The following is a 23,319-nucleotide window of genomic DNA, read 5'->3' on the forward strand; positions in this document are numbered from 1 at the left end:
CCCACTGGCTCTCAGTACCCGCCTCCGGGCCGGAGAAAGTAGCTGATTGGTCAGTCCGGTCCGGATTTGGGGCGGAGATTGGGTGATTGGCAGTAACTCCCCGGGATAGCCAAGCTGGAAGCGGGAGACGCTGAAGGAGGTGCCGCGAGGCCGAGGTAAGTTGGGCTAGGGACTCAAGAAAGCGGTTGGCGGGGGAGGGGGGTCGAGGAGGCGTTCTCAGGCCTGAGGACGGTGGGAAGTCCTGGTAACAAAGTAGAAGATGAAGGAGTCCCCGGTTCGGGCATGCGGGGAGGACGGCGGGCTCCATGGGCCGGTTGGGCGTCTGCGCCGCGGCCGAAGGGAGGCGAAGACGTTCTCGGGCAGCCGGGGTGGCTGAGGGCTCTGCTGGGGCTAGAGCTCCGGCGGAGCGGAGGGAAGTCGGCCGACTGGCCCTGAAGGCTGGGACTCGCCCCCCCCCCTTCCCCCGGCCCTTAGGTCCGTCTTTCCGAGCCTACACAGTTCGCTCGCCAGCCGCCAGGCGGCGGTCCCAGAAAGGAAGCCCTTTGCGGTGGTTGCCTTGGTCGTTGCGCTGTTTCCCGGGATTAGACCGGCCGGCCTCCGCGGGTGCGCCTCCGGCCCGGGCCTCAGGGATTCTGGGAGGAGACGCGCGCTTGCTGGTTCGCCTGGGAGGCTTGACCAGTCTCACCTGGCTTGTGTTGCTGTTTCACTTTTCGCCTCCCAGTACTTCCCAACGTAGCTTCCGGAACCTAACTAGGATTTTGCGTTAAGCTCCCCCCCCCAAAAGATCGACCTTTGTGCATTTAAAAACACGTTTTATTATGAAAATCTTCAGACAGTACAGAGGTCGAGAGGATGGTATAACGAATTTGGCGAACCCTTCACCCAATTTTAACAATTGTCAACACATGGCCGGGCTTGCTCCCTCTCCACGGGTTATATTCAAGCAAATCCCAGACATTTAATCTCTCTTAGATATTTCTGTGGCTTTGTTGTACTCAGTAATTATACTGTTTTTCTAATCGTTTGCCTTCTAGAGGGGTTGAGTAAAATAAGGCAAACATGAATGTGTAGACGGCGCAAATTGATTTTGCGCTACAAGAATCCCCGCAGTTCTCCAACAGTGCGGTTTCACTACCCTGTGCTCAGGTTTTCAAAATCATTAAAAACGAACGTTACAAATAGTCTAGTCTTGGCAGTAGCATTATTGCTCTTTAGCAGTAATACTAATATTGATGATTTCTATTTATATGGCTCTTGGTATGTATGAAGCACTGTGAAATTGCTTAAACCTATTCATTTAGTTTTTTACAACAGCCGTGTGAAGTATTATCCATTTTACAGATGAAGGAAAACGGGGCTAAGCAACTTGCCTAAGGTCACACTGATATAAATAAGGGGGGAGTAGAGGGTTGAGGGGTCAGGTTTAGGATATTAACCCTGGTCAGTGCCAAGTTCTTGCTCTTTTTAAGCATAATTAAATTTCCTAAGAATTGTGGAATAAATGTAACTGCTGTGGATCATTTCTTTTGAGCTATAAATCCATAGTGGAAAAAAAAACAACCCTGGAATTTACTAGTACAGTAGTAAGATAGGTTTTTTGTTTCTTTCAAACAGTAAAAGGTTAATGCAATTGAATTTTAAGTTAAAAATGAAAGTACGTAAATGTAGATCAATAAATACAAGTGTGTTTACAATTTTTATAGTATAGAACCAGTTAAAGGGAAAGAAAACCAGAAAAGATAGACATCAATGAATAGTCTCTACTTCCTTTGGCATTTGTCATGTACTGGCTATTTATATTGAATATTTTAAACTGTATCCCTTCTCAGTCTTATACTTTCTTTCTCTTTCTTTCTTTCTTTCTTTCTTTCTTTCTTTCTTTCTTTCTTAAGACTTCATTTACTTGAGAGAGCAAGTGAGCAAGAGAGAGAGAGCGCGCGAGCAGGGGGAGAGGGAGAGGGAGAAGCAGACTCCCCACGGAGCAGGGAGTCTGACTCGGAACTCGATCCCAGGACCCTAGGGATCATGACCCCAGCCAAAGGCAGATGCTTAACCGACTGAGCCACCCCAGTGCCCCTCTTATACTATTTCTAAGACAGTATCTTCATCAAATAATGTTAGAGGAGTAAGGAACTAGAAAGAGACCACTGGGCTTTTTCAGAGAACAGTAGGGAAGACCAGTTAAATTGGAGTTTAGAATTCCTACTGTAGGGGATTAATTAAAAAGTCTAGAAGTAAAATTAGAATCAACATGTGAGTGCCAAGTTTAAGGAGTTTGAACTTGAGCAAAACAGGGACTCACTGATTGCAACCATCTCATAGGAAGAGTGAGCTGGACCCTATCAAAGATGGCTTCACCTGAGATGTGAAAAGATTAGTGACTTGACCTGGGGGGTATATAGGCTATAGATTTGGGTAACTGTTGAATTTACGGATATAAGGCAAGGAATAGAGAAAAACAAATAGCCTGAAAAAGGGGGATGAAAAGAGAGTGTGGTTCTGAAGTCCTGGTAAATGTCAGTTTCTACAAGTTTTTTGGTTTTTTTGTTTTGTTTTGTTTTTTAAAGTAGGCTCCACATCCAACGTGGAGCCCAGCGCTGGGCTTGAATTCATGAGTAGAGCTGACATCAAGACTCAGACTCTTAACTGACTAAGCCACCCAGGTGCCCTGAACAAGTTTGTTTTCTTACGCAGATTTTTTAAAATGGTGAAAAGGGAACTTTTGATTTGATGAAGAGGATTTCCATGAAAGTTATATATATCCTCCTTAATGATGACATATTTATTTCCCCTATGAGTTAAGAAAGAAGACAAAAGTGACTACTGTCAACAGTTCTGAGCAATTCAGTAAAGCCAGGAAAAAGACAAAGAAGATACAGAATTTGGAAATGTGACATGGTTATCATAAAAATTTGAGAATATACTTTATCAGAACTATTTAGTACTTATTGCAAATTAGATAGTAAAATTATACAAACCATAAAACTTTTAGTAGCTTTAAAAAGCTAATAGTAAGGAATAAATCTAATTAAATATTTGCAAAGCCTTTAAGTGGAAAACTAAAATGTGATAAAAATTAAAGTAGACTTAAATAAAATGGGGGTTATGGAATTTTAACAAATTGGGAGTTTGAATATTGTTAAGGTGTCAGTTCTCCCCAAATTGATCTGTAAATTTACTGTGATTCTCATTAAATTTGAGTAGGTTTTGGTTTTGTGGCAATTGAGAGATGATTCTATAATTAATATGAAAATATATAAGACTAAAAGCAATAATGATCGGAAGAAGAACAAAATCAGAGAACTTAGGCCACTGGATATCAAAACTGATTACAAAGCTATGATAATTAAATAGAATAGTGTTACAAAGAAAAGTATCCAGAATTAGGTTTAGATGGTCCTTGCAGTAAACTGTGCTGAGGCAACCGAACATATGGAAAACTGAAATTTCCAGCTTCCTGCTAATCATAAAAATGAGTTTGTGGTATATCTAGAGCTAAATGTGCAATATGAAACAAAACTTTCTGAAAAAGAGGAGAATATCTGCATGATCATGATATAGGCAGATTGATTTGTTAAGGACATAAAATACACTAACCAAAAACCGTTTTTTTTTTTTTAAGATTTAATTTTTAAGTAATCTTTACACCAGTGTGGGGCTTGAACTTAGCAGCCCTGAGGTCCAGAGTTGCATACTCTAATGATGGATCCAGCCAGGTGTCCTGAACATCTGTATTTTAAATGTTTAGAACTCTGTGAAAAGGAAATTAATTGCCCATCAATATTTTAAAAATTTTATTACAATGTAGGTTTTTTGTTTTTTTAATTGAAGTATAGTTGACACACTAAATATTGCATTAGTTTCTGGGGTACAACTGGTGATTCCAGAAGTCTATGTGTTCTGCTAGCTCACACACATAGCTACTCTCACCATACAACACTATTATAATACCATTAACTATATTATCTGTGCTATAGCTTTCATCTCCTATGACTTATTCCATAATTGGAAGCCTGTACCAACCATTCCTCTTCACCCTTTTTTTCCATCCCTGACCCCCCACCCTCTGGCAACCACCAGTTTGTTCTTTGTATTTGTGTTTTTTTTTTTTTTTTTTTAGATTCCGCGTATAGATGAAATCATATGGTGCTTGTCTTTTTCTGACTTATTTTACTTAGCATGATACTCTCTAGGTCCATCCATGTTGTCGCATATGGCAAGATCTCATTCTCTTTCATGGCTGAGTAATATTCTGGTGTATTTGTGTGTATACCACATCTTTTTTTTTTTTTTTTAACCATCTGTTGCTTCCATATCTTGGCTATTATAAATAATGCTGAAATAAAAATAGGGGTGCCTATATCTTTTCAAATTGTGGGTTTGTTTTCTTTAGGTAAATACCCAGAAGTGGGATTACTGAGTTGTATGGTATTTTCTATTTTAATTTTTTTGAGGACCTTCCTTACCGTTTTCCACAGTTGCTGCACCAATTTACATTCCCAACATCAGTGCATAGGTTCCTTTTTCTCCACATTCTTGCCAACACTTTTTATTTCTTGTCTTCTTGATACTAGCCATTCTGACTGGTATAAGGTGATATTGTTGCTTTGATTTGCATTTCCCTGATGATGAGTGATTTTGAGCATTTTTTCATGTGTCTGTTAACTGTATGTCTTCTTTGGAAAAATGTATATTCAAGTCCTCTGCCCATTTTTTAATTGGAGTTTTTTTTTTTTTTTAATTTGATGTGGGGTTGCATGTACATATTTTGGATATTAACCCCTTATCTGATCTATCACTTACAGATATCTTCTCCCATTCAGCAGATTCTCTTTGATAGTTTACTTTGCTGTGCAAAAGCTTTTCAGTTTGATGTAGTTCCAGTTGTTTATATTTACTTTGACCCTTGCCTGTGGAGACAGATACAAAAAAATACTGCTAAGAATGATGTCCAAGAGTTTACTGCCTGTTTTTTCTTTTAGGAATTTTATGGTTTCAGGTCTTACATTTAAGTCTTCTATTTTCAGTTTACGTTTGTGTATGGTGTAAGAAAGTGATCCAGTTTCATTCTGTTCATGTAGCTGTCCAGTTTTTCCAACACCATTTATTGAAGAAACTGTCTCTTCCCTGTTTTATTTTCTTGCCTCCTTTGTTATAGATTGACTATATATGTGTGGGCTTATTTATAGGATCTCTATTCTGTTCCATTGATCTTTGTGTCTGGTTTTATGCCAGTACCATCTGTTTTGATTTCTGTAGCTTTATAGTACAGTTTGAAATATGGGAGTATGGAATCTCCAGCTTTGTTCTTCTTAAGATTGTTTGTAGCCAATTTTTATAGATAATTTGTGCTTCTATACAAATTTTAGAATCATTTCTAAATGATTCTAGAATCAGTTCTAGCTCTCTGAAAAAATGCTATTGGAATTTTGATGATCACATTGAATCTGTAGATTGCTTTGAGTGGTAGGGACATTGTAACAATATTAATTCCTCCAGTCCATGAGCATGGTGTAGCTTTCCATTTATGTGTCATCTTTAGTTCCTTTTGTCAATGTCTTATAGTTTTCAGAGCGCAGGTCTTTTACTCCTTTGTTAAATTTATTTGTAGGTACTTTCTACTTTTTAATGTAATTTTAATGGAATTATTTTCTTAATTTTTCTTTCTGATAGTTTGTATTAGTGTATAGAAACCCAGCAGATTCCTTTGTATATTAATTTTGTATCCTGCATCTTTACTGAACTCACTTATTAGTTGTAATAGTTTTTTGGCGGAGTCTTTCGGGTTTTCAATATGTAGTATCACATCTGTAAATAGTGACAGTTTATTTCTTCCTTACCAATTTGGATGTCTTTTATTTTTTGTCTGATTGCTGTGGCTAAGATTTGCAGTGTTATTGAATAAAAGAGGTAAGAGTAGGCATCCATGTCTTAAGGAGGAATAGCTTTCAGCTTTTCACTGTTGAGTATGATGTTAGCTATGGGTTTGTCATATATGGCCTTTATTATATTGAGACACATTCTGTCTATAACCACTTCGTTGAGGTTTTTTTTTTTTGCTTTTATCATGATGAATGTTGAATTTTGTCAGGTTTTTCTGCATCTATTGAGATGATTATATGATTTCTATCTTTCCTTTTGTAATGTGGTGTAATGCATTGATTGATTTGTAGATGATGAACCATCTTTGCATCCCTGGAATAATTCTGGTAATTTTCTGGTTGTTTGTGTAGTTCTCTGTTTGATTCTTTTTTTCTTACTCTTTTCCCTTATTTAATGACTTTGTTTAGTGTTTTTTTAAATTAATTAATTAATTACTTTTTTTAACTTCTGAGTGGGATCTTATTTATTTTACTTTTTTCCCCAGTGACTCATCAGTCTTGCGCACAGCGCCAATTGCATCACGTGCTCTCCTTACTGTCCATCACTCAGTTACCCCATCCCCCAACCCCCTCCAATCCAGCAATCCTGTTTGTTTCCTAGGATTTAGAGTCTCTCAGGGTTTGTCTCCCTCTCTGATTTTTTTTCCCTCCCTTCCCCTATGATCGTGTTTTGTTTCTTAAATCCCACATATGTGTGAGATCCTATGATAATTGTCTTTCTCTGATTGACTTATTTCACTTAGCATAATACCTTCTGGTTCCATGCGTGTCGTTGCAAATGGTAAGGTTTCATTTTTTTGATGGCTCAGTAGTATTCCATTATATATATATATCACATATTCTTTCCTTCTTTATTTTTTTTTAAAGATTTTATTATTTGAGAGAGAGAGAGATAGATCATGAGCAGAGGGCAGAGGGAGAAGCAGACTCCCCACTGAGCAGGGATCCTGATGCCACACTCCATCCTAGGACTCCAGGATCATGACCTGAGAGGAAGGCAGACGCTTAACTGACTGAGCCACCCAGGCGCCCTACCACATCTTCTTTATCCATTCATCTGTCAGTGGACATCTGGGCTCTTTCCATAGTTTGGCTATTGTGGACATTGCTGCTATAAACATTGGGGTGTAGGTGCATCTTCGGATCACTACATTTGTATGTTTGGGATAAATACCCAGTAGTGCAATTGCTGGGTTGTAGGGTAGCTCTATTTTCAACTTTTTGAGGAACCTCCATACTGTTTTTCATAGTGGCTATACCAGCTTGCATTCCCAGCAACCCCGTAAGAGGGTTCCCCTTTCTCTGCATCCTCACCAACATCTCTCATTTCCTGACTTGCTAATTTTAGCCATTCTGACTGGTGTGAGGTGGTATGTCATTGTGGTTTTGATTTGTATTTCACTGTTGCCGAGTGATGTTGAGCCTCTTTTCATGTGTCTGCTGGCCATTTGTATGTCTTCTTTGGAGAAGTATCTGTTCATGTCTTCTGCCCATTTTTTTGACTGGATTATTTGGTTTTTGGGTGTTGAGCTTGAGTTGTTTATAGATCTTAGATACCAGCCCTTTATCTGTATTGTCATTTGCAAATATCTTCTCCCATTCTATAGGTTTCCATTTTTTAGTTTTGTTGACTGTTTCCTTTGCTTTGCAGAAGCTTTTTACCTTGATGAAGTCCCAGGAGTTCATGTTTGCCTTTGTTTTCCTTGCCTTTGGAGACATCTCTATTAAGAAGTTGCTGCGGCTGAGGTCACAGAGGTTGCTGCCTGTGTTCTGTAGGATTATGATGCATTCCTGTCTCACATTTAGATCTTTCATCCATTTTGAGTCTATTTTTATGTATGGTGTAAGAAAATGGTCCAGTTTCATTCTGCTGCATGAGGCTGTCCCAGTTTTCTCAACACCGTTTGTTGAAGAGAGTATCTTTTTTCCATTGTATATTCTTTCCTGCTTTGTTGAAGATTAGCTGACCACAGAGTTAAGGGTCCATTTCTGGGTTTTCTTTTCTGTTCCAATGATCTCTGTGTCTGTTTTTGTACCAGTACCATACTGTCTTGATGATTATAGCTTTGTAATGTAGCTTGACATCTGGGATTGTGATGCCCCCAGCTTTGGTTTTCATTTTCAACATTCCTCTGGCTTTTCAGGGTCTTTTCTGTTTCCATACAAATTTTAGGATTATTTGTTCCAGTTCTGTGAAAAAAGTTAATGGTAGTTTGATAGGGATTGCCTTGAATGTATAGCTTGTTCTATGTAGCATAGACATTTTAATTTTTTTCTTCCAACCGTGAGCATGAAACATTTTTCCATGTCTTTGTGTCTTCCTCAGTATCTTTTATGAGTATTCTATAATTTTCTGAGTACAGATCCTTTACCTCTTTGGTTAGGTTTATTCCTAGGTATCTTATGGTTTTTCTTGGTGCAATTGTAATTTATCTTATGGTTTTTTGGTGCAGTTGTAAATGGGATAGACTCTGTAATTTCTCTTTCTTCTAATTGTTAGTGTATAGAAATGCAACTGATTTCTGTGCATTGATTTTATATTCTGCCACTTTGCTGAACTCCTGAATGAGTTCCAGCAATTTTGGGGTGGAGTCGTTTGGGTTTTCCACATAGAGTATCATGTCATCTGTGAAGAGTTAAGAGTTCGACTTCTTTGCCGATTCGGATGCCTTTTCTTTTTGTTGTCTGATTGCTGAGGCTAAGACTTCTGGTACTATGTTGAACAACAGTAGTGAGAATGGACATCCCTGCCATGTTCTGACCTTAGGGGAAAAGCTCTCAATTTTTCCCCATTGAGAATGATATTCACTGTGGGCTTTTGATATATGGCTTTTATGATAGAGGTATGTTCCCTCTATCCCTACACTCTGAAGAGTTTTAATCAAGAAAGGATGCTGTACTTTGTCAAATGCTTTTTCTGCATCTGTTGAGGGGATCATATGGTTCTTGTCCTTTCTTTTATTGTAGTGTATCACATTGATTATTTGTGGAGGCTGTGCCACCCTTGCAGCCCAGGAATAAATCCCACTTGGTTGTGGTGAATAATCCTTTTAATATACTGTTGGATCCTATTGGCTAGGATTTTGGTGAGAATTTTTGCATCCATGTCCATCAGGGATATTAGTCTGTAAATCTCCTTTTTGGTAAGGTCTTTGTCTGGTTTTGGGATCAAGGTAATGCTGGCCTCATAGAAGTTTTCCTTCCATTTCTGGTTTTTGAAACAGCATCAGAAGAATAGGTATTAATTCTTCATTGAATGTTTGGTAGAATTCCCCTGGGAAGCCATCCAGCCCTGGACTCTTGTTTGTTTGGAGATTTTTGATTAGTGCTTCAATTTCCTTTCTGGTTATGGGTCAGTTCAGGTTTTCTCTTTCTTCCTTTTTCAGTTTTGGTGGTTTATACTCTCAAGGAATGAATCCGTTTCTTCAGATTGCCTCATTTGTTGGCACATAGTTGCTCATAATACATTCTTATACTTGTTTGTATTTCTTTGGTGTTGGTTGTGATCTCTTTTCTTTCATTCATGATTTTATTTATTTGGGTCCTTTCTCTTTTCTTTTGGTAAGTCTGGCCAGGGATTTATCGATCTTATTCTTCAAAGAACCAGCTGCTAGTTTCCTTATCTGTTCTGTTCTTTTGGTTTCTATTTCATTGATTTCTGCTCTAATCTTTATTAATTCTCCTGCTGGGTTTAGGCTTTATTTGCTGTTCTTTCTCCACCTCCTTTAGGTGTAAGTTCAGGTTGTGTATTTGAGACCTTTCTTGTTTCTTGAGAAAGTCTTGTATTGGTGTATACTTCCCTCTTAAGACTGCCTTTGCTGTATCCCAAAGGTATTGAACAATTGTGTTTTCATTTTCATTAGTTCCATGAATTTTTTTTTTTAATTCTTCTTTAATTCCCTGGTTGACGCATTCGTTCTTTAGTAGGATGCTCTTTAACCTCCATGATTTTGAGTTTTTTTCCAAATTTCCTCTCGTGATTGAGTTCAAGTTTCAAAGCATTGTGGTCTGAAAATATCCGGGGAATGATCCCAGTCTTTTGGTACTGGTTGAGACCTGATTTGTGACCTCGTATGTGGTCTATTCTGGAGAATGTTCCATGTGGACTCCAGAAGAATGTGTATTCTGTTGCTTTAAGGTGGAATGTTCTGAATATATCTGTGAAGTCCATCTGGTCCAGTGTGTCATTCAGAGCCCTTGTTTCCTTGTTGATCTTCTGATTAGATGATCTGTCCATTGCAGTGAGTGGGGTGTTAAAGTCCCCTACTATTATCAATGTGTTTCTTTGATTTTGTTATTAACTGGTTTGTATAATTGACTGCTCCCCTGTTATAGGGGCATAAATATTTACAGTTGTTAGATCTTGTTGGATAGACCCTTTAATTATGATATAGTGTCATTCCTCATCTCTTATTACAGTCTTTGGTTTAAAATCTAATTTGTCTGATAGAAGGATTGCTACCACAGTTTTCTTTTGATGTCCATTAGCATGACAAATGGTTTTCCACCCCTTCACTTTTTTTTTTTTTTTAAGATTTTATTTATTTATTCGATAGAGACAGCCAGCGAGAGAGGGAACACAAGCAGGGGAAGTGGGAGAGGAAGAAGCAGGCTCATAGCGGAGGAGCCTGATGTGGGGCTCGATCTCACAACGCTGGGATCACGCCCTGAGCCGAAGGCAGACGCTTAACTGCTGTGCCACCCAGGCGCCCCTACACCCCTTCACTTTCAATCTGGAGGTGTCTTTTGGTCTGAAACGAGTCTCTTGCAGACAAAATATCGATGGGTCTTGTTTGATTTTTTTTATCCAGTCTGATACCCTGTGTGTTTTTATTGGGGCATTTAGCCCATTTACATTCAGAGTAACTATTGAAAGATAGGAATTTAGTGCCATTGTATTACCTGTGAAGTCACTGTTTCTGTATTTGGTCTCTGTTCCTTTCTGGTCTATGTTACTTTTGAGCTTTCTTCACTTAAAGGATCTCCTTTAATGTTTCTTGCAGGGCTCGTTTAGTGATCACAAATTCTTTACGTTTCTCTTTGTCCTGGAAGCTTTTTATCTCTCCTTCTATTTTTGAATGACAGCCTTGCTAGATAAAGCATTCTTGGCTGCATATTTTTCTCATTTAGTACCCCGAATATACCATGCTAGTCCTTTCTGGCCTGTCAAGTCTCTGTGGATAGGTCTGCTGGCAATCTAATGTTCCATCCTCGTAGGTTACAGACCTCTTGTCCTGAGCTACTTTCTCTGGATTTTCTTTGTCTCTGAGATTTGCAAGCCTCACTCTTATATGTCGAGGTGTTGACCCATTTTTGTTGATTTTGAAGGGGGTTCTCTGTGCCTCCTGGAATTGAATGTCCGTTTCCTTCCCCCGATTAGGGAAGTTCTCTGCTATCATTTGCTCCAATATACTTTCTGCCTCTCTCTCCTCTTCTGGGATCCCAATTATTCTAATATTGTTTTGCTTAATGGTATCACTTATCTCTTGAATTCTTCCCTCATGATCCAGTAGTTATCTCTTTTCTACAGCTTCTTTATTCTTCATCATTTTGTTTTCTGTATCACCAATTCTTTCTTCTGCGCCATTTATCCTAGCAGTTAGAGCCTCCATTTTTTGTTGCATTTCATTACCGTTTTTTATTTCGACTTGATTAGGTTTAGTTCTTTTGTTTCTCCAGAAAGGGATTCTCTAGTGTTTTCTATGCTTTTTTCAAGTCCAGTTAGTATCTTTATAATCGTTATTCTGAACTCGAGTTTCAGCATTTTATATCCATACTGATTGGGTCCCTGGCAGTCAGTACTGCCTCTTGTTCTCTTTTTTGAGATGAGTTTTTCCATCTTGTCATTCTGTCCAGTGAAGAATAGATTAATGAGATCTAAATATGAAAATGGTAACAATGACCCTGGAGAAATATACACTAAGCAAATCAGAAGAGACCTGAAACTGAAGAAATAAATAAATAAATAAATAATCAGAGAGCAATACACTAGATTTTGTGTGCATTTTGGGCTTTTAGAAGAAGCTGCATCCCAAAATTATAAAGAAAGACATATATATGCAAAAATAAAATTAAATACAATGAAAGGATAGAATGTAACTGTTAAAATGAAAATTAAAAAATAGATTTTTTAAAGATTTTATTTATTTGAGAGAGAGTGAGAGCACAAGCTGGGGAGAGGGGCACAGGGAGAGGGAGAAGCAGACTCACTGCCGAGCAGGAAGCCTGACTCAGGACTTGATCCCAGGGCCCTGGGATGAAGCCTGACTCAGGACTTGATCCCAGGGCCCTGGGATCATGACCTGAGCCGAAAGCAGACGCTTCACTGACTGAGCCACCCTGGTGCCCCGAAAATTAAAAAAGATTTTAAAAAAGGTGATAAGATATTGGTTGAAAAGGAAAGAGAAAAAAAAATTAAAATCGAAAGACTAAAGAATCATGAGAAAAAAACCCCATGAATTCTATAAACTATTTCCCCTAGTGCTGGAGTTTTGCAGTTCTGTGTGATCGGTAAACTTGGTCTTAGATGTTCTTGGTGATGTTCTGGGGAGCCTGTTGCACGGATTCTCAGACGTCTTTGCCCCGGGCGGAACTGCACCACCCTTGTCAGGGGGCCAGGCTAAGTAATCTGTTCCAGATTGCACTGTGTGGCTTTTGTTCCCTGAGGGCTTTCTACACAGTTTTAGAGGATGAGAATGAAAATGGCCGCCTCCCAATCTCCAGCCCCAGAGCTGACAACTCTGACAACTCAGTCCCCTCACTCCTCAGTCTGTCCTCTGGGAAAAACAGTCAGTCACTCCTGTCTCCCTGGTCTCTGTCCAGCCTCCGTGCTCACCCAGCCTGTGACCAAGCATTTCTATCTCAGGCATGTGACCCTGCTTCGAGTGTGCAAACCCTGCAGACTCCTGTGGCGCGCACACGTGCTGCTCGTCCTTGGGGAAGGAGGAGGTTCTCGCAGAGGTTTTGCCGTTTGCTGGGCCCCTGCTCGGAGAGCGGTCTCCCAACCGTGCCGGGTTTTGTGGTTTATGGCAACACAGTTGAAAGCCCACTCCTGGTCTCGCTGATTGCTGCTGGCTTCCCCGACCTGAAGCCTGGGATCTGTGCCACACTCAGGAACCCCTGTTCTTTCTGTGACCCCTAGGATCCTGAGACCACACTGCCCACCTAGGATTCCACTCCACTTTGCCACCTGAGTGCTTTCCAGGGAGGGATGGCTCTCGCTAGAGCAGACTCCTAAGAGTTTTGATTTTGTGCTCCTCTGCTGTCTCACTTTCTGTTAGCCAGCTTCTGGAGGCTCCCTCTGCAATGATTTTATCTTTTGATATATTGCTTTGGATTCCCTTCTCCGCACCTCGTACCTTACAGAAAGTAGTTGCTTTTCTATTTGTAGAATCTTTTCTTCGATTTCAGGTTGAATTCGCAGGTGTTCAGAATGATTTGATAACTATGTAGCTGAATTCATGGGACCACACAAAACGAAGGTCTCCTACTCCTCTGTAAACTTGAACTCTCTCCAGCTTTGTTGAGTGTTATGTGTGGATTCTTTTCTCTTTATGCATATCTATTTTAGGTTTTTGGTTTGTGATTACCATGAGGTTCATATAGAATGCTCTATGTTTATAGAATTCTATTTTGACAAAGCTAGTCTATTTTGACAAAGCTAGTTCAAACACGTTACTACATGTATTCACCCCCCCATTTTTTACTTTTAATGTTGTAATTTACATTTAAAAATTGTATGTATCTCTTATTGTAGATATGTATTGTTTTTATTACTTTTATTACTTTTTTCTTTTAACCTTCACACTGGCTTTATAAGTGGTTGATTCTCTGCCTTTGCTCTATGTTTGCTTATTTGTTAATTTTTTTTAGTAATCTCTACAACCAGCATGGGGGTCGAACTCATGACCGAGCAAGAGTCAGGTGTTCTGACAGAGCCAGCCAGCTGGCTTCTGAACTTCTTTAACTGTTTTGGAAACTGTTTATGTCTCCTTCAGTTCTGTATGATAACCTTCTTGGTTGTCTTCTTGGTTGTAGGTTTTTTCCCTTTCAGCACTTCGAAAATTTCATGCCACTCTTTTCTGGCCTGTAATGTTTTTGCTGAAAAAAAAATAGCTGATAGTTTTATGGATGTTCCCTTGTTGCTTTTCCCTTGCTGCTTTTAAGATCATCTTTAATTTTTGACATTTAAATTATTAAGCATCTTGGTGTGGACCTCTTTGGGTTTATCTTCTTTGGGACTGCTTTTGCTTCCTGGACCTGGATATCTGTGTCCTTCCCCAGGTTAGGGAAGTTTCAGGTATTATTTCTTCAAGTAAGTTTTCTCCTTTCTCTCTCCTCTTTCTGGAATTCCTATAACGTGAATATTAGTTCACTTAATGTTGTCTTACAGGTCCCTTAGTCTCATCTTTTGAAATTCTTTTTTCTTTTTGCTCAGATTGTGGGTGCTCTCCACTACCCTGTCTTCCAGATTGCTGCTCTGTTCGTCTGCATTATGTAATTTGCTATTTATTCCCTCTAGTGTGTTTTTTACTTGTTACTGTATTTTTCCGCCCTTTTTGGTTCTTTTTCATATTTTCTCTTTGTTGAAATTCTGTGTTCATTCTTATCCTGAGTTCAGTGAGCGTCTTTATCACCATTACTTTGAACCCTTTATCAGGTAGATTACTTATCTCCATTTTGTTTAGTTCTTTTGCTGAGGTTTTGTCTTGTTCTTTTGTTTGGAACATATTCCTCTGTCTCCTCACTTTGGCTATCTCTTTGTGTATGTCTGTATATATCAGGTAGGTTAGTTACATTTTCTGGTCTTGAAGGAGTGGTCTTATGTAGAAGGCATCCTTTGGGTTCCAGAAATGCAGTCTCCCTGGTCACCAGGACCAGTTGCTCCAGGGGTGTCCTCTGTGTGGGCTGTGTGCATCCTTCTGTTGGAGCTGGGTCACAGCTGTTGTGGGCACACTGGTTGGGGTGTCTGGTGCCCTCCAGGGCAGGAGTTGCTTTGGCAGGGTGCTGATCTGGGCTGAAATATCCTACTGGGTATTGCAGGGTGGGAACTACTTTGGAGAGTCCCTGGTCCCTGCCAGAGCTGTACACTGTGTGCAGTTTGGACCTGCTTGGGTTGGGGGGGGGGAGCGGTGCTGGTGCTGACTGAGACTGTCTGCTTGGCACAGCAGGGAAGGAGCTGTTTTGGAGAAGTGGGTGTGTTGGGTGGGGGTAGGTCTGCAGAACTCCTAGGTGTGCTAGCAGGGTTGATGGAGAATGTCAAAAGTGGTGCCTACTAGTTCTTTTGTTCCCAGAAAAGTTCCTACGGATCCCTGCCGCTTACACATGCCCTAAAATTATTCAATAAATGTCCTCCATGTGTGATAAATGGCCCAGGGGCTTTTAAAACTGTTGTCTCAGTGCTGTGACTTGGAGTGAGTGAGTTGGTGCTTAGGCCCTTTAAGAGCAGGGTCTGGGTTTCTTGTAGACCTCCATCTCTCCTGGAGTTAAGCCTGGTGATTTTCAAAGCCAGGTGTTATGGGGGCTCATCTTCATAATGCAGGTTCCTAGGGCAGGGCTGCCCAATATGTGGCTTGAACTCTTTGCTTCTCAGGGATTACCTTTTGCACCTGTGCTGTATCTCCTGCCTGTGGGTCACCGTGATAGGGGGGTGGTTCCTGACAAGACCACATCTGTGCCCCTCCTACCCTTCTCTATGTTGCTTTTGCTTTATATCTTTAGCTATGGAAGAGCTGTTCTAGTCTTTAGGTTGTTTTCCAAGAGAGTTGCTCTGTACTGGTCGCCAGGGTGTGTCTATGGGAGGAGGTAAGCTCAGGATCCTCCTGCTTTGCCGTCTTGATCTTCCTCCTCCTTGGGCAGTTTTCATGGTGAATATTATTACTGTATCGGTACTCTTTGAAATTTTAACTACTGTCAGCCATTCAGCTATTCTTTTGTATGTTGTATACCATCGATATACATTACATAGTTTAAACAACATAAAATGTCACGATAATCCCACCAGGTAAGGATAAACCACTGATGATGATGTTTTAGTGTAAGTCCTAGACAAGAGGTTGACAAACTGTGGCCCGATAGCCTATACTGGTCTGAGGTCTGTTTTTGTATTTGAGCTAAGAGTGGTTTTTACATTTGAAAGGAGTTGGAAATAAATTTTAAATTGACTATTTTGTGGCTCTTGGTTCATAAACTCCTTGGGAGCTTCCTGGTTGTAATCTGAAACCAGCCATGGTACTTGGAGGTCAAAGAGAGACTGAAGAAACAGGCAAGCCCTCCAGATTGGTAGGTAGTAGGTTTAATGAGCAAGAGAATTAACTAGGCTTGTCTTGAGAAGGAAGCCTCAAGGCAGTAGATCTCCACACCTGTCTGCCAAATCTTGAAAATTTCATATAGGGGCCTTAACTGGGTTCAGTCACATATAATCCCTAGATGGTCTCAACATCACATCACTATCTCAAGGCTTTGTCTTTAGGACAACTTCTGGGAGGGGAGAGGGCAATTGAAATGCATCTTCCTAGGACGGGATAGGATGAGGAGCCTCCTGTTGCCAGAGTCCAGCTCACATCTTTTTAATGTCTGCTTAGTCTTTCAAGGTATGCATGAGGTACCTTTGGGTATTTAAACAAGTCTCTTTTCTTAGATGTTTTGATTTCTTTTCCAAATACTTGAGGACAGCTTTTCTATTCAGGTTTTTGTCGGTGTCAAATTATTTTCTGTGGGGCAAATTTCTAGAGGTGAAATTGCTAGTATTTACATATTGCCCGGTTGCCCATCAGAAATACTGGGCCATGCCTCTACCAATACTGGGTTGTCCCCCCCCCCTTTTTTTTTTTTAAAGATTTTGTTTATTTGACAGAGCAGAAGCAGGGGGAGCGACAGGCAGGCGGAGAAGCAGGCTTCCCTCTGAGCAGAGAGCCTGACGTGGGCCTCGATCCCATGACTCCGGGATCATGACCTGAGCTGAAGGCAGATGCTTCACCGACTGAGATCCAGGCACCCCATTCCACCCTTTTTCTAAGAATTTATTTTTGTTTATTTTAGAGCGAGAGCACGTGCAAGGAGAAGGGTAGGTGGGGAGAAAGAGAGAAAGAATCTCAAGCAGATTTCCTGCTGAGCACGGAACTTGACTCGGAGCTCAGTCTCACAACCCTGAGATCATGACCTGATCCTAAATTAAGAGTCAGGCACTTAACCAACAGAGCCACCCAGGCACCCTGGGTTGTCCCCTTTTTTATCTTTGCCAAGTTGATAGGGAAAAAGAGATGACAGTTTTATTAACATTTATTTGATTACTAGTGAGATCATTAACTATTTTTTCATGTTTATTGTCCATTTGTATTTCCACTTATAAAATGTCTATGTCTTTTTCTATTTTTCTGTTGGGCTTCTGATCTTTTACTTCTTGATTTGCAAGCACTTTATATTCATTAGGGATAGTAATCATTTGTTATGTACAAGTTGCAGATAAGTTTCTTAATTACTTAAATGCTGCAGAATGGATAATAAAATGAAATATTTGTATCAGCTGGGAGAATACTCAGGGCTGTAGTTTCAGGGACCAGCACTTGCCACTTCTGAAACAGTCCCTTAATTTGTGATACCGCAGTTGTTGCTAGCCAATCTGCAACTCATTATTACAAATTAATTGTATAAATATTTGTTACCATTTAACAGATTAGTTTATACAACTGGTTTTAATTTTTCATTAATTTTTACAACTGGTGTGTTAGTGGTGGATTAAAATGTGAACTTAAATAGGAAAGTTAAATTAAGTCTCCATGACTTAAAAAAATGCATCATGATACATTCTTTTAATATATGCATATATTAATATGCAAAACACTATAAGATTTTTTTAACCTGCAAGAAATTTGATTAGTGACTTTTTGAAATGGAATTCTTATATGCTAGTAAGTATCGATTTTATATATAATGTGGACTTACAATAGAGTAGGCTGCTTTCCTGGAAAGATGATTTTAGGTGGAACTGGTATCAACTTTATATTTTTTTTTTGGCAAGATATCTCTTTATCCCAATCTGTTTGGGCTCCGATAGGGAATGTGACCTATAGTTAAGTTTTTAAAAGTAAATTGGGAAAAATGTCCTGAAATAATAAACAATGATTACATAGACATTTTTGCTTGGGCCAAAGTTAAATTATTTTTTTTAAAAGTTAGTTGACTTAAGCTAGTGTCTATTTGGTCCACTATTTCTATGTTTTTGTTTTTGTTTTTTTAAGATTTTATTTTTAAGTAATTACTATACCCACCATGGGGCTGGAATCTACAACCCCGACATCAAGAGTCAAATGCTCTACTGACTGATCCAGCCAGACACCCCTCTGCTTTATTTTTTTAAAAAACGGAATCACACACACACACACACACACACACACACGGAATCTCACACACACACACACACACACACACGTTAGTTTGCAACTTTGTTCATGTATCTTATTATAAAAACTTTTTAAAAGATTTTATGTATTTATTTGAGAGAGAGCGCACAAGTGGGGAGAGGGGCAGAGGAGAAGATTCCCCACTGAGCAGGGAGCCCGACACGGGGCTCAATCCCAGAACCCTGGGATCATGACTCGAGCTGAGGGCAGGTGCTCAACTAACTGATCCACCCAGGTGCCCCAAAACTTCTTGTGTATCTTTTTGTTTTTATGGCCATAAGCTTAGAATGGATACGTTGAATCTGTTTTAACTATTTTTCTATAGATGGACATTTAGTTTGCTCTGAATTTTCTCTTTTTACACTAATGCTCAGTAAATACCTTTCAGCTTTTAAAAAGTCTTTATTTTACAAAGGTGTAATTTACTGAGTTTTGCTGCTAAGGAAATTTTTTATACACATTAATATGTAGGGGACAGTAGTAATTACACAACTTACCAATCACCTTTATAGTGAATTTTCATCACTTTAGTGGGCCCAAGGACAGAACTTTCAGTGATAAATATTATTGAGCTCCAAGTAATGTGTGTGTTTGTTTCTTCTGATGTTCAGGATCACTTAAGATATTTGAACAGTCTTTTCAAAATATTGTTTTAAAATTGATACCACAGTACTTAGTTCATTTGCATGGGAATGCTTGAAATAAAAATACTGGGGCGCCTGGGTGTCTACCTTCAGCCCAGGGCGTGATCCCAGCGTTCTGGGATCGAGCCCCACATCAGGCTCCTCCACTAGGAGCCTGCTTCTTCCTCTCCCACTCCCCCTGCTTGTGTTCCCTCTCTCGCTGGCTGTCTCTGTCAAATAAATAAATAAAATCTTTAAAAAAAATAAAAAATTTAAAAAAATACTGCAAGAAGAATATATTTAATATGTCATTCATTGTAGGGTTACATCTCAGAGATCCTCACATGAAAATGGTATACTCTTAGTTCAGATGGACATACAAGACTACCTCTAACCTCTTGTGTATCCCTCAGAGAAGGTGACCTCTAACAATGTTACAGAAAATGTCTGTCAGAAAGTTAATTTCATATGTAAAACCCATTTACTTGAAAGAATTTTCATCATGTTTTAATGAGTTTGTGTTTTTAGACTTTGTAATATAAGGAATTAAGAGATACAGTATAGGTCATGAGATTTATCATTTGTGGACTGAAAAATGTGAGACTTATTATATATTAGATTTTTGTGCTAGGTGCTGGGAATATAGCCCTGTACTTAATTTTGCATGAACAATATAGAATATTAATTTTAAATAATTGCCAATTAATTGTACCCATGGGTCAAATACTATATCATTGTCTTATAATGTGGTAAAGTGTTCTGACTTAAAAGTCTCAGCCATACTGAAGTATACCAGTGGTCACTAGATTTGAATTTTAAGTTTTAATTTTCAGAAAGTAGGGCAGGGTGTTGACATAGGATTGACAACTTTTCATTGTGACAAGTAAGGACATTTATAAAAAATCATGTAACATCCATCTACTGTCCCCATATCCTAAAAGAAAAGTACTTTTACACCAAAATGTAAGAAGGATATATTCTCAAAGGATAGTAACTTTAAATTGAAAAGGTTTTTGTTTTTGTTTTTTAATTCCATGGTCCATAAGGACCATTTTTTTTTTTGCATCATTGTTTGGCACTAGAATGTAGATTGTCATTTGGGATACATTGATAGGTTTATCTAATCTTTTAGTATTCTGAGAACAGGAAATCTTATTCTAAAAAATTAGCCAAGTGAATAAAAACGTTCTTTTAATCCTTTTAGACTCCTCCACCCCTTCTATAAAATGGTCATACTCTTCTCTCATATTGTAAAGATAATTAAATGGCCATTTCCTTGAATAGTTCCCAAAGATCTTATAAAATAAGTTCCAGTGTACTGTTGTAGCTTTTAAAGTTTTGGGATTTTATTTTATTTTAATTTTTAATTTTTATTTTTAAAGATTTTATTTATTTGACAGCACAAGCCGGAGGTGCGGGAGGGGTGGCAGGCGGAAGGAGAGGGAGAAGCAGGCTCTCATGAGCAGAGAGCCCGATGTGGGGCTCATTCCCTGTACCCCCATACCCTGGGATCATGAACCTGAGCCAAAGGCAGACACTTTAACTACCTGAGCCACCCAGGCACCCCAGTTTTTGGCATTTTAAATTTAATGACAACTTTGTTATTACTGCTAACAGGGTTACTGTGAAACTATTTATTGCTAATAAACTATTTTTATTATAACTATCTCAAAAACATGTTGCTTTTGTTGAAAGCAGTATTATTTTATGTTATCTTTGGTTGCTGTCAACTTTAATTGGTCTAACTATACGCTACTGTATATTTTCATAGTATTTGTGGAGGGAAGAGAAAGTTTGTTTTCAGGTTTACCTATTTTCATTTAGTCTTGATTTTTTTCTCTTCTACTGCCTTGTCCACTACCTGTTTCCCCTCCCCAAAATAGTTTGCTGTTTCTTATAGTCTGTGTCAAAGTAGATTAGACTTCAAGCTTATACCATTATCATAAAATTCCTGAAGTAGTCATACAGAACCTAGAAAACAAAATGCAATCTGATTCTTAGCCATCTTTTTTTAAGCTTTTTTTTATCTTGAAGTATAGCACACAAAAAATGTAACACAAAAAATGTAACAAACATGGCTATATAACTCAGTAAGTTATCACAAGCCAAACATCCATGTAATCACCATCCACATTAAGAAATAGAAAGTTGTTTGCACTGTAGGAAGCTCCTTTATGCTCTCTTCCAGCTATTATCCGCCCCCATCCATAGGTAACCATTGTTGTAGCTTCTGGCACTATAACTTTGGTTTGCCTTTTATTCTTCTCTTTTCTTTTTTTTAAGATTTTATTTTTAGATAATCTCTGTATCCAAAATGGGGCTCAGACTTACAACCCCAAGATCAAGAGTCACATGCTTTGAGTGACTGACCCAGCCAGGTGCCCCCCTTCTATTATTTTCTTAATGCCTCTGTGATCTGTAGTGATATCCCCAATTTCATTCCTGATACAGGTTATAAATGTCTTCTCTTTTTCCTCAGTAAATCTCATTAGAGGTCAGTCCTTTATATTGTTGTTTTTTTTCAAGGAACTATCTCTTGGCCTGGTTATACTTCTCTGACTTGATAGTTCTCTGATGCTTTCAAATAGATGATTTTTATATTTTGTCATTTATTTGGCCTCATGGGAGGATGGTTTGTCTGAAATTATGTAGTTCAGTTATAAGTAAATTCTTCTCAGATATCTGTTTACAATTGAGATAGTGTCGAAAAGGCACTGGCTTAGGGCTTAGATGCCCTTCATTTAATATTCTAATCTTAACTTAGCAACTATTATATTTCCATATACTGTGCTAAGTGCTGGGGTCACTGTGATGAATAAGAGTTTTGCTCTTAAGTTTTGCTGTGGAGGAGATAAGCAGTTTAGATACATTGTTGTAATGTGCAGTTTAGGAGAATATATACAGGAGGGCTGTATTTCTGGTTGATCAGGAAAAACCTCTTGGAGGAGGTAATAGCTAAGCTGAAATAAAGGATGCATAGGAGCTGGCTTGATATAGAGGTGCTGTAGGGAGGTAGAATACTGGATAAAAGAAAAGTGCAGAGAGCCTGTTGAATTTCTAGAATTACCTGTGTGACTGGATTAAAGAGTAGAGTGTGAAAGATACAGAGGATAGGAAAGTACAGAGACCAGATCATAAAGGACTTATTTCAGTACTGAGAATGGATAGAAAGGGGAGAGCAAAATTGGTGGGGGGTGATTACAATAGTAAAGGCTTAGAATAGCTGTAATGGATTGGAATAGAATAGCATTGGAAATGGAATCTGATATATTTAGGAGGAAACATAGATATCAGTTGTAGAAAATGAAAGAGAAAGAAGAAATAACTGACAATATGGGTGCCATTTTCTGAGGTAGGGAACACATGAGCAGCAGATTTAGGAGGAAAATTAAGGAGTTGGGTTCTGGATTTCTTTGGTTTGGGAACAGATGGGAGAAACCAGAAGTTGGCATGTTGATTGAAGTTGACATGGACAAGAAAGAATTTATGTATACTGAGTGGAGCGGATTTAATGAGGCCTGTGAGTTGAGGGGGTATAATCCTGAGCACTTAGTTGGAAGGAGGGACAGGAGAGCATGGGGGATAGAATAGGTGCGTAGGTAAGTGTGTGGCATGTGGAGTGGCAGGATGTTGAGGGAGTTCCTGTCGAATGACTTCTCTGTTATTTGAAGTAGTATGCTTGGTCATCTGCTGAGAAATGATGGAGGAAGGGTTGGAGAGATTTGGGTAGCATGGAGAATGCTTGAAAAAGCTTCTTGGAGAATGGAAGGGGGCAAGAGTCAGAAAATATTTTCCTAGGATGCTAGACAGCGGTGAGGGCCCTTTTGAGACCGGAGGTAGAACATTTGTAGCAACATCAAAATGTGAGGCTTAATAATTTTTCTACAGCCCAGTTCTAGGACATGTGGCCTGCTGGATTAATCAAGTTCTGTTTCTTCTATAAGCCAGAACAAGGAGTTGAAAATACTGACGAACAGTGGTTCAAGTGATTTTTGGCTGCATGGGGTAGAAGAGATTAAAGGTAAGAAGGAATTGATTGGGTTGATGAAAATTGCAGGGGAGAAGAGACTGAAGGGCTCAGTATGGACAAAGTAGGGCAGAAGAGTATCTAAAGGAAATCTGGAAGGTGAAATATATGGGGGTTTTCTGTTTTTTGTTTTTTTGTTTTTGTACAGATTTTGTTTTTAAATGAAAAGCAAACTATACAAAGAAAAGTTCACTTCTACCTTCTCTGGCCAGTTTTAAGAGTTCTGTGTGTTATCTTTCTGTAAATAAAAACTTGAGGATTTTTGTTTTTTATAGAAATGAAATCATAATTAACATATTCTTCCTGTATCATGTATATGCTGTCAAGTCATTACATAGACTATCACTTTTTAAAACATTTGAGAAGAGTTGACACACAATGTTACA

At 39.0% G+C, this 23,319-nt stretch overlaps 1 protein-coding gene across 1 annotated transcript in view; it reads left to right on the plus strand.

The window, feature by feature from the left end:
- The first annotated feature begins 80 nt into the window (after positions 1 to 80).
- The window catches only part of MTFR1 (mitochondrial fission regulator 1), a 63,961-nt gene continuing 40,722 nt past the window's right edge, over positions 81 to 23,319 (plus strand). Inside the window, 1 exon segment of the mRNA XM_057307665.1 lies at positions 81 to 155. The gene's annotated coding sequence lies outside the window, so the exon portion shown is untranslated.

This window comes from Ursus arctos, unplaced genomic scaffold (genome assembly GCF_023065955.2).
Source record: "Ursus arctos isolate Adak ecotype North America unplaced genomic scaffold, UrsArc2.0 scaffold_6, whole genome shotgun sequence".
NCBI classification, from domain to species: Eukaryota; Metazoa; Chordata; class Mammalia; order Carnivora; family Ursidae; genus Ursus; species Ursus arctos.